Raw genomic sequence first — 11,130 nt, 5'->3', positions numbered from 1 at the left:
GGCCGTGCGGGATTCCCAGGGCCTTTGGTCCTGTCGCGCTCTCCCCGTGGGCCCGGAGCGCGGGCCACTCGCTGCAGGCCGGGACGATGGCGTGGCGGGCGTGGAGTCGACAGGTCCGGGGGTCCCCGGAGCTCCGGCTCCGCTCAGGGCTACCTACTAAGGGGCCTCCCGCGCAAGGCCCGCCTTTTTGTCAAAATGGCAGCGCCCAGCGTCCTCCCGCGGGAGCAGTGAGGGGTGTGTGAGAGCCTTCCCCATGAGAGTAAGCGGGCCGACGGCGCTCCAGACTTTTAAACACCCAGGTCTGCGTCTCCCGGCCAGCGGTGGGTGAGTGCCGGTCTCGCTGCCGCGTGGTGTGCCCCGTGGGCAGTGTGGCAGGGCTTTACCTGACCCTGGATTTCCTCCCTTTATGGGGTACGGGTTGAGCTCCCCGGGTTTTGCTTTTGAGTTGTGAGTCCCGTAGAGTTTTATCATCTAACAGATGTGTGCAGAGGTCGGGTTGGTTGGGCTGTAGGCGTGGGGGATTAATCTGTTAATGTTAATGTTAAGATTAAAATGGTAAATCAAACTCCGAAGAGAAATTTGAAAATCAATTTTAGGTTCCTGAAGAAAAGGCCAAGGGGAAGGGACTTGAATGGTCCAAAACTCTGTTGCTGAGCAAGTTTTCTCTCGAAGCGTTTCATGACTGTTCTCTCGGGGCCCTTTTCGGAAGACGCCAACTTTTCTGAACTGCCATGTGACAGTGGTGCGTGAAGTTGGTCGTTCTGGTCCTTGAAGGTGGACTTGGTGCAGGGAGGCGTGATCTGGTTTTGTCAACTGTGTTTGCAAAGCACTTGTCTTTGGAATCTTCCCTTATGTAATAAACGTTAAGATGAAGCAGTTTTCTGCCCCCAAATACAGTAAGGACTACCCCTGTGTACGTAAAAAAAAAAAAGAAAAAAGTTTGCATTAACATCCATCTTAATCCCAACACTGAATTATGGTTTTGTTTCATCTCTTTAAGTTTATCTGGTTTTGAAATTGTTAGAGGCACCTCTCACTGACACCAGAGAGGTTGTTTCCGGGCAGCCCCCTGAGTTAGTGAGAGAGGGCGGTCCCAACGTCGATCCTTGTCTTCTCATATAAATAATTTATACGAGAGACCTTGACTGCATTCTGAATAGCCAATGTATCAAAGCAAAGCATGCACCTTTATTAAAGAAGCGAAGCAAGCAAATCTATACATCTGGCTTATGAAGCGCAGAGGGGCTCTCAGCTAATGTGAAGAGCAAGTTAGGTGGTGGTGGTGGTGGAGGGGTGGTCAGAGGTGTTATACCAGGTGTACCCGTTAATAATGCGGATTTTGTAATTAAGGAAAACACAATAATTTCAAGAGAAACATCAAAAGTGCTTTATTCAAAGTAATGTCCATCGCTAGCTACACATTTCCCCCATCTTTCAGGTAATTTGTGCATACCGTCCCAATAGAACTTTCCTTGTTTTGAGGCAAACCATTTAGAGACCCAATTTTCCACTTTGTAGGTTTTGAAGTGCTGCTCAGAAAGTGCGTGTGCCATTGATCGGAACAAGTGGTAATCTGAAGGAGCAAGGTCTGGTGAATACGGCGGGTGTCTTCTGGCATATTCTGGTCGTTTTACGATCAAAGCGTGGTTCAAATTGATTGTTGTTGGTAGCGATCAGTATTAATGGTTTCACCTGGTTTTAGAAGCTCATAATGCACCACTCCTTCCTGATCCCACCAAATGCAGAGCATTGTCTTCTTTCCTAAGCGCTTTGGCCTTGCAGTCCATGTTGATGGTTGACCTGGATCAACCCATGATTTTGTGCGTTTGGGATTCTCAGAATAAATCCACTTTTCATTGCCAGTCACAATTCGATGCAAAAGAGACTTTCATGCTGTTGAAGCAAACATTTTAACTGATGACTTTTTGGTTTTCTATTTGTCTTTTGTTCAGTTGATGTGGCACCCATTTTCCTTTAAAATCTTTCCCATTGCTTGTAAATGATCGGAAATTGTTTGCTGAGCAACATTTAATCTTTCTGCAAGTTGTTTCTGAGTTTGACACACATCTTCATCCAGTAATGCTTGTAATTGTTGGTCTTCAAACTTATTCGGTTGACTTGGATGTTCTTTGTCTTTCACATCGAAATGATCACTTTTAAAGCATTTAAACCAGTGTTCACAGTATCTTGAGGTGGAGCATGTTTACCATAAGCTTCCTGAAGTACACAATGAAGTTTTGAAGCTTGCTGTCAATACAACAAAATAGCATACATATCAAATCGAATATATATAAACATATGTGTAACTCCATCTATTGAAAAAAATCTGCATTATTAACTGGTACACCTAGTATACCCTCCTGTCTATAGGTCTCAAAATTTCTCTGATGAATTTCTTGGTACATATTAATTCTCAAGGTTCCTTTTTACTTTGTCGTGGCCTTCCCAGAATTCATGAGAAGCACCTGGCAACTTTATCTTGCTAAGCCTGGAGACTGTTGTCATCTCTGTTTAGGGAGTAAAACTTCCCTTTTTCCTTTCCCCTACCTCCCCACCACCCCCCACTTTCCTTTCTGCATTTCTCTCCTTAGGGTGGTTTTTAACCATTTACTCTCAAGTGTCCTTGGTTGGGGAAGATAGTGGCTTGTTATAAGCTGGCTGCAAATTGGCCTTGCAACTGTTTGGCCTTGTTTTAACTTTCCTGTCTCAGTTTCCCTATTCCTCCTGCCCTGGAATCTTGTAACAAAATGACGCTTAGTTTATGTCAATACATCCTTGTATTTTCAGGAACTTTAAGGGCAAGAGACACTTCTCTGACCTTACCACATTTACCACATATACTTGTTATATTACTTGTTAGAATGCAGTGGTATTTTTTAAAAAAGCATGGAAGAAAAAATACTTTTATTGAAATCCCTTTAAACTTGCTATTTCGATTTTTAAGGGTCTCATACATCAGTGAATCTCAAAATAAGATTTTTTTACAGGGTAGTTGAACTTCTGTCACACTTGCAGGTTGATCAGGTCATTGGGCAAGTGTTTCCTTAGGTTTTGTTGATAGGGCTTTTAATATTTTGAGTTTATACGTTGGCATTACTTAAAGAATTTAAGACTAAGGAAATTGCAAATTACTGTATTATAGCATACGATCCAGAGCAGTTATCTCTTAATATGATACAGTGTTGAATGCTGATGATATTAAATACTATGCAACACCTGGGAAAACTGCAATTTTATTGCAAGTTAAAAATAGAAAGCTATCAAAGTTCGAAGAAAAAACTTGAAAATTATTTTGCTTTGTTGAAAACAGTGGGGATTGCATCATTTTATTATATTTTGCTTTCACCTAGAAAATGATGTTGGAATAATTATTATTGTATACATTTTTTATGTGTAATTATCAAGTAATTCAATTCTTAGCATGCACAATTAATGTATATAAATGACTTTAATTTTGTTGTATTCAAATAAAAACTTTCAAAAAAATACTTAAAGTTTACTTTGTTTGGTTAGCTGATCACCTTTTGGTATAAGGTTAGGAATGTGATAGCTTCCCAGTTGATTGTAAACTAAGTCCTCACAAAAATACTTTTATTTGAAATAATTTACCATATGTTACATACTATTGCCTTGAAAGACTAATAAAAATAATCACATTCTAAAGCCAAATCTCTCCTTCTATACATCTTCATTGCAGATGTAACTATATTCAATAATAGCTCTTTTTGGAGATTGTATGTGGAATTGGGCCAGAAGCTGCATGGAACTTCCATATGTCTTTTAATACACATTTATTTTGCGCCGAGTATTCTTTTGGATAATGATCCATTTCCTACCATTTAGGCCCCCAAAATGTAAATACTTCCTTAATATTCACCTATCCTTAGTTATGAAATATCTGTAGTTCTTTACCTACCTATGCAAAACGATATATTACCTTGTGTTAAAATTAGTATTACTAATGGGTATTTAATGGTTTTATTTTATTTTTTAAATATATTTTTATTGATTTCAGAGAGGAAGGAAACGGGGGTGGAGACAGAGAGAAGCATCAATGATGAGAGAATCATTGATCAGCTGTCTCTTGCACGACCCCTACTGGGGATTGAGCCCGCAACCTGGGCATGTGCCCTTGACTGGAATCAAACCCGGGACCTTTCAGTCCACAGGTCAACACTCTATCCACTGAGCCAAACCAGCTAGGGCATTTAATGCTTTTTGAAGAGAAATTTCCCCAACCATAATAAGCAATGTAAATTTAACAGCAATTTACGGTCTTTAGGCTTAAATATTAAAATCATATGTAAAGAAAATGTTGTATACATCAGCAACTTGTGATATTATGATTTAGAAATGATCCACTCCAAACATGGATCCAAGTCTTTATTATATGTAATCGTCATTTGATTTTATTAGGTTTTTCATTCTACTAGAATAGAAGCTGGAAGAGACCTTGAACATCAGCTCACTCATTTTTCACAGATGAACAAACTGAAGTCCTTTTCTCATTCATTTATTCATTCATTCAACATTTCTTGAACACTTCCTAAGTGCCATACATTATACAAGATGATGGAGTTACAATAATGGGAGTCTTCCTCTCCTCCAAGAAACCAAGAGGGATAAGCAGAGTAATTATTTTTGACAGATGCTTTCATTGGGTAATATTGCCAAGTGTTAGGGGAGTATAAATAAGGGACATTAAACTAGGACTTAGACTTAAGGGAAGGATTTCCATTATAGAAGGTATTTTCACAATGAGTATTAAGACCCAGATGAATAATGTACATTACAGATTATAGTGTACATTCAAAACATGGGCGCATAAGGGAGCATGATCTATTCAGGGAACTTTAAGCAGTTGGACTTGTGGGGAGACCACAGACATGATTAGCCCTGTACATATTTTAATAACTAGAGGCCGGGTGCATGAATTCATGCATGGGTGGGGTCCGGGGACGTGGGAGGTTGGCCAGCTGGCCCCACCCCAGATCATGTTGGCCGTAGTACCTGTCGTAGTGACCTGTGGTTCTGGTTCTGATCTCTGATTGTTCTGGTTGCTTGGCTTAATATACATATAGATGTTTCCTCTATTTTGGGGATGTGTCATTTCTTATACATTGACTAGTTCACATAAGCCAAGTAGAACTTAATACTGAAATATAGATTAGTTTTTTAGGTCTTGGTAGGCTTTTATTTCAAACCATATTTTTGATTCATATATTCAAGGAGTACTGAAATTCTGTTTCTTTACCTTCACATTCAGTAGATAGTTGACCAGTCTGGTGGGTCAAGTCACTGTTCTTGTGGATTCTTGAGGATATAAATCAAATACCCTATTTTCCAGGAGTTTAGAGTTTAAATACAATTTTTATGTAATTAAAATGTGGGATAGTACAAAGTTCTGCAAGGGAAATACTGGCGGAGAGCCTGTGGAGGTCATTTCTATGGCTGATTCCTGGGCCACACCTCAGACCAACAAAGCATGGCCAAGGTTCAGGCTTCAGGAAAATTTATTTTTTCAAGTCTCCAGGGGCTTGAAGGAAGCCAGGATAGAGTAACATTGATCTGTGGGAATTAGGGGGCTTTATGGGAGAGGTAGTTTTGATAGTGGCCTTGAGAAGGTTAGGCTTGAGCTGAGCCTTAAAGGGAATTGTAGGATTTGGATGTGGGGGTGTGTTGGTAAGATGGCTACTTGCAGGAAGGTTTACCCTTGAAAAGGGTAAAGGGGAGAAGGCCTAAGTAAGATCTAGGGAAAACATAGTCTTGGCCTAGGGCCGTGGTCAGCAATGGCCCCTTGCGTGTGGCTCTTCTAAGCCTTAGGAGTACCCTAATTAAGTTAATAACAATGTACCTACCTATATAGTTTAAGTTTAAAAAATTTGGCTCTCAAAAGAAATTTCAATCGTTGTACTGTTGATATTTGGCTCTGTTGACTAATGAGTTTCCCGACCACTGGCTAGGGAACATGGAGGGCCTTAACTAGAGCAGGAGAATACATGAGGGTGACTTTGGGAGATACACTTGGTAGACACCAGCTGAGGCCTTATATGGTCCCAGTTAATCCTGTGGAAGCCTGATGGGAAAGCTGTTACCTTCATTTAAGGGGCAGGAAACTGAGAGATTATGTTATCTAGCCAGAGTTATACAGCTAGGAAGCAGTGGGGGTAGGCATTAGCCCAGAAGGTGATCTGTTTAGCAATGCTACACTTACATAGAGGGTCTTCAGTGCCAGTTTCAGGAATTTAGTTTATTATATTTTATTGACTAGCAGGTAAATTTTAGTCACATTTGAATTTTAATTTAGTTGGGTTATAATTTATTTAAAGCTAACTGGTTTGTATAGGAACTATTATAAATATTCAGAGAATCTCAAATGTTGATTTTTATGCAAGCTTGTTAGTCTTTTAAGATAAATTTACATTTTTTCTATTAACATCTCTTTGAAAAGACTCAGTGCCTTTTAAAAAACTGTTGACAGTATTATAGATGTCCCCCATTTTCTCCATTTTTGTCCCCCTCCACCCAACCTCCACCCCTCCCCGACCTCCCCCATAGCATTGTCTGTGTCCATGGGTTATGCATATATGCATATATGTTTTTTAGTTAATCTCTTCCTGTCCTTTCTTCATTCCCCTCCCCCAATTCCTTTAGGTCTGTTCTTCTATTCCATGCATTTATAACTCTGGACCAATTTTGTTCATCAGTTTATTTTGTTCATTAGATTCCACATATAAGTGAGACCATGTGGTATTTGTCTTTCTCTAATTGACTTACTTTGCTTAGCATGATAGTCTCCAGCCAGGTTCATCCAATCTGTCGCAAAAAATAAGATTTCCTTCTTTATTTTTTAAAAATATTTTTATTGATTTCAGAGAAAGAAAGGGAGAGGGAGAGATTAGAAACATCATGATGAGAAAGAATCAAGTCCCACTGGGGAATGAGCCTGGAAACCGGGCACATGCTCTGACCAGGAATCGAACTGTGACCTCCTGGTTCATAGGTCGACGCTCAACCACTGTGTCACGCTGGCCGGGAAAGATTTCCTTCTTTTTTACCGCTGCAAAGTATTCCATTGTGTAAATGTACCACAGCTTTTTTATCCACTTACCTACTGATGGACACTTGAACTGTTTATACATCTTAATCTCTTGTTAATAATGCTGCTGTAAACATAAAGTGCATATATTCTTTCTGATTGGTGTTTTGGAATTCTTAGGATATAGTCCCAGAAGTGGGATCACTGGGTCAAACAGCAGTTCTATTTTTAGTTTTTTTGAGGAAACTCTACACTATTTTACATAGTGGCTGCACCAATCCGCATTCCCACCAGCAGTATACTAGGGCTCCCTTTTCTCCACATCCTCAACAACACTTGTTTGTTGTTTTATTGATGGTAGCCATTCTGGCAGGTGTGAGGTGGTACCTCATTGTGGTTTTAATTTGCATCTCTCTGGTGACTAGTGACACTGGGCATTTTTTCACATGTCTTTTGGCCATCTGTATGTCCTCTTGGGAGAAATGTCTATTCAGGCCCTTTGCCCTTTTTTTAAAATTGGATTGCTTGTCTTCCTGGTGTTGAGTTGTATGAGTTCTTTCTATATATTGGAAATTAAGCCCTCATCAGATGTATCATTGGAGAATATGTTTTCCCATACAGTAGGTTCCTTTTTTGTTTTCTTTTGCTGTGCAGAGCATTTTAGTTTGATACAGTCCCATTTGTTTATTTTTTTCCCTTTGTTTCTCTTGCCCTAGGCAATAATTGGTCTACTGGTCTGTTCTTGTGCCAGAACCAGGCTGTGTTGATTACAGTGGCTTTGTAGTAGTGTAGGTTGATATCCGGTATTGTGGTCCTGCCAAATTTGTTCTTCTTTCTCAAGATTGCTGTGACTATTTGGGGTCTTTTTTGGTCCCATATAAATTTTTGGAATATTGTTCTAGATCTGTGAAATATGCTGTTGGTATTTTAATTGGGATCGCACTGAATCTTTATCATAATATGGACATTTTAATGATGTTAATTCTTCCAGTCCATGAACCGGTATATGCTCGAATCTTCCTCTATTTCCTTTTTCTTTGTCCTTTAGTTTTCAGAATACAGGTCTCTTATCTCCTTAAATTTATTCCCAGGTATCTTATTTTTGTTGTTGTCGCAATGGTAAATGGGATTGTTTTGTCAATTTCTCTTTTTGAGGTTTCATTATTTGTGTATAAAGATGCCACCGATTTCTGGATGTTTATTTTGTATCCTGCTATTTTGCTGAATTTACTTATTAAATCTAGCAGTTTTTTTGGTGGAGTCTTTAGAGTTTCCTTTGTACAATATAATGTCTTCTGTGAATAATGACAGCTTTACTTCCTCCTTTCCAATTTGGATGCCTTTTATTTTTTCTTCTTGTCTGAACACTGTGGCTAGGAGTTCCAGTACTATGTTGACTATGAGTTGTGAAAGTGGACCTTCCTGTTTTATTCTTGTCCTTAAGGGAAATACTTTTTCATTTTTGCCCATTGAGTATGATGTTGGATATAGGTTTGTTATATATGGCCTCATTATGTTGAGGTATGATCCCTCTATTCCCACGTTGCTGGGAGTATTTATCATAAATGGGTGCCTGATTTTGTGAATGCTATTCTGTCTATTGATATGATTATGTGATTTTTTTTATAAAGTAAGGTTTGATAATTTTCTTTTTTTAAAGTATATTTATATTGTTTTTATTGATTTTTTACAGAGAGGAAGAGAGAGGAATGGAGGGTTAGAAACATCGATGAGAGAGAAACATCAATCAGTTGCCTCCTGTACACCCCTGACTGGGGATGTACCCACAACCAAGGTACGTGCCCTTGACCAGAATTGAACCTGGGACCCTTCAGTCCGCAGGGTGATGCTCTGTCCACGGAGCCAAACGGAGTCAGGGCTGATTATGTGATTTTTATCCTTCATTTTGTTTATGTGGTGTATCACATTTGTTGACTTGTGGCTATTGAACTGTATTTGCATCTCCAGAATAATCTTGGTGTATGATCTTTTTAATGTATTGTTGGATCTGATTTGCTAATATTTCATTGAGGATTTCAGCATCTAGGTTTATCAGGGATATTGGCCTGTAATTCTCTTTCATTGTGTTGTCTTTATCTGGTTTTGGTATTAGGGTGATGCTGGCTTCATAAAAAGAGCTTGGAAATGTGCCTTCCTCTTGAATTTTTTGGAATAGCCTGAGGAAGATCGGTTTTAGTTTTTCTTTGAATGTTTGATAAAACTCCCCTGTAAAGCCATCATGACAGGGCTTTTGTTTACTGGAAGATTTTTTAATTATTACTTCAATTTCATCAGTAGTTATTGGCGTATTCACATTTTTTTTATTCTTCCTGCTTGGTTTTTGGCAGCTTTTAAAAACCAGCTTGTTGGCATATAGTTGTTGATAGTATTTTCTTACAATCCTTTGTATTTCTGTGGTGTCAGTGGTTATTTCTCCACTTTCATTTCTGATTTTATTTAGTTGGGTCCTCTTTGTTTCTCGATAAGCGTGGCTAAAGGTTCATCAGTCTTATCTTTTCAAAGAACCAGCTCTTGGTTTCATTGATCTTTTATATTGTTTGTTAAGTCTATATGTCATTTATTTCTGCTCTGATCTTTATTATTTCCTTCCCTCTATTTACTCTGGGCTTTTGTTTTTGTTCTCTTTCTAATTTTTTTAGTTGAGGGTTAGATTGTTTATTCGAGCTCTTGACATAGGCTTCTAATGCTATGAACTTCCCTCTCAGGGCTGTTTTCACTGTGTCTCATTGATTTTGGGTTGTTGTGTGTTCATTTTCATTTGTGTCCAGGAAGTTTTTGATTTCTGCCTTGATCTCATTGATAATCCATTCATTGTTTAATAACAAGCTTTTTACTCTCTATGTGTTTGAATGTTTTTGAGTTTTTTATTGTCTTGATTTCTGTTTTCATGCCATTGAGATCCGAGAAGATGCTTGATATGATTTCAATCTTCTTGAATTTGTTAAGACTTACTTTGTGTCCTAACCTGTGGTCTATCTTTATGAATGTTCCATGTTCACTTGAGAAGAATGTGTATTCTGCTGTTTTGGGATGAAATGTTCTGTAAATAACAATTCAATCCATATGATATAGTGTGTCCTTTAAGGTTGCTATTTCCTTCTTGATGTTTTTTTCTGGAAAATCTATCCAGTCGGGTTTAAAAGTCCCCTACTATGACTGTATTGCTGTTGATCTTTCCCTTAAAGTCTTCCAATCTTTTTAAAAAGATATTTAGTTGCTTTTATATTGGGTGTATATATGTTTATCATGGTTATATCCTCTTGTTGGAACGATCCCTTTATTATTATATATTGTCCTTTCTAGTCTCTTGTTACAGCTTTTGTTTTAAAGTCTTATTTTGTGAGGTAGGAGTTGTGCTACCCCAGCTTTTCGTTTTCATTTCCATTTACATAGTATATTATTTTCCATCCCTGCACTTTCAGTCTGTGTGAATCTTCTCTTCTGAGGTGAGTCTCTTGTATATACACTTAGTGGCCAGATTATTATGACCACCTGACATTTGTAGGCAAATTAGCTATAATTTCCCACTGAAGTTGTTAGAGGGCCAGACCATTATAAATAGGGAAGCAGGTTGTATACCACGACAATAGAAGTGATTTTTTTCTGAAGATATCGGTAAAGAACGCGATTTAACAGCCTTTGAATGTGGGATATATCTGAACGTGAGTGGCCAGATTATTATGATCACTTCATCAGTACTTCGTTGGGCCACCTTTTGCCTTCAGTACTGCGGTGATTCTTCTTGGCATTGACTCAACGAGATGTTGAAAGGGGATGCAAGGAATCTGACACCATGCCTGATGAATAGCACTGTCCAGTTCTGTGAGATTTGATGGTTGTAGAATCAGCTGCCTGATGGCTCTTTTAACTTCGCCCCACAAACGCTCAATTGGATTGAGATCTGGTGATTGTGGGGGTCACCTAAGCAAGGTAAAGTCTCCCTCATGTTCTTGAAAACACTCCTGCACGATATGAGCACCATAGCATGGCACATTATCTTCTTGGAAGAAGCCATCTCCATTGGGATAGGCCATCAACATGATAGGATGAACCTGATCAGCAGCAATACT

The 11,130-nt window shown here is 38.8% G+C and overlaps 1 protein-coding gene across 1 annotated transcript in view; it reads left to right on the top strand.

The window, feature by feature from the left end:
• The first annotated feature begins 6 nt into the window (after positions 1–6).
• The window catches only part of FARS2 (phenylalanyl-tRNA synthetase 2, mitochondrial), a 584,045-nt gene continuing 572,921 nt past the window's right edge, over positions 7–11,130 (top strand). The window contains exon 1 of the mRNA XM_006768687.2: positions 7–324. The gene's annotated coding sequence lies outside the window, so the exon portion shown is untranslated. The remainder of the gene's footprint in view (positions 325–11,130) is intronic.

The sequence above is a fragment of the Myotis davidii genome, unplaced genomic scaffold (assembly GCF_000327345.1).
Source record: "Myotis davidii unplaced genomic scaffold, ASM32734v1 scaffold623, whole genome shotgun sequence".
In the NCBI taxonomy this organism is placed as follows: Eukaryota; Metazoa; Chordata; class Mammalia; order Chiroptera; family Vespertilionidae; genus Myotis; species Myotis davidii.
This window is presented reverse-complemented; position numbering and strand designations above follow the sequence as displayed.